Below are 1,377 nucleotides of genomic sequence, written 5' to 3' on the forward strand. Positions count from 1 at the left end.
CCCCCCCCCCCCCGCTTCCACCTTGAATACACATAAAATCCCAGGAACTAACTGACCACCTGCGCAACTCACTCTCAAGTTGGTCCGCTCATATGGGTACGTTTTTTCTACAGTGGTACCCACGCCTGTGCCTCTTTCTTTGTCTCTACCTGATTAAAACTTACTTTATTCTCACTTTGATTCATCCTTGAAAACTTTCCTGGATGAGTCAAGGATCTGAAGGTCACCTGACACTCGAAAGTTCCAGATTGTGCTGGGGCAGGGCCAGCCCCCAGCACAGAAGTGGTCCAGTAATACATACATACATGAGAGGTACAGAGACAAAGGGGAAATGAGGTATATGTGACATTCTGAGCTAAAGATGAGGTATTGGAGATACGACCTGCCGGGAACCAATTCCAGCATGTCATAATTTCAAGCTTTTCATCAAAAGGTTGATGAAACTTGGGGACTCAACAGGTTGAGTCACACATATAGTCACCTGTTGGGAATGGCTAAAGGCATTTCCCCAAACCTGAATAGGAAACTGATTGTGGCTGCCAGACAGTTAAAGGGCATCTTAATCTACATGTTATTGCCTCCTACTGGCAAAACACCTGAACAGCCGTAGGCTATTCCCCAAACTGACAATGCTTCTGTACCTTTTGAAACCTTACCCTTTGAAGTGTATTATCTCCACCTTGCCTTAGGACAAATTGTGTTAATAAAAGCAAGGGTCCTAGACAAGGAGGGTGTCTTCAGTTCCTTTAGCTGAAGGTCCTCTGACCCCCAATGCCTTTCAAAATTATATCTCGTCTCTGGATGCTTTATTAGTCTCTGGATTTCTATGTCATCTAGGCAGAGCGCCTTTTCCAGATTCCTGAAACCTTCTTGATGCTGGGACAAGAACCCCGGCAACTACCCTTTCCCCATTGTATACTCTTGGCTCCTTCTTCCTAAATTAATGACTGTATGTGCATGGGTTTATTTCTGGGTTCTCTGTTCTGTTTCATTGATCTATGAGTCTTTTTTAATGCCAGTATTGTACTGCTTTAATTACTATAGGTTTTTATGTAGTTTGAAACCTGTGGGCATGATGCTTCTAGGTTAGTTTTGCTTTTTCAAGATTGCTTTGGCTATTCAGGATCTTTTGTAGTTCTTTACAAATTTAAGAATTGTTTGTTCTATTTCTGTGAAAAAAATGACATTGGAATTTTGATAGAGATTGTATTGAATCTATGGATTGCTTTGAGTATTTTGTAATTCAATCTAGTAAATGTGAATATCTAATTGGCTTTAATAACTGATTCATGAATCAGACAGCATCCCACCTAACAAGTAAGAGAAATTTCTGAAAGGTTGTACAAAAGTAGGTTTTTACAGAAAAAAAAGAGTAGC

This window comes from Myotis lucifugus, unplaced genomic scaffold (genome assembly GCF_000147115.1).
Source record: "Myotis lucifugus unplaced genomic scaffold, Myoluc2.0 scaffold_280, whole genome shotgun sequence".
NCBI lineage: Eukaryota > Metazoa > Chordata > Mammalia > Chiroptera > Vespertilionidae > Myotis > Myotis lucifugus.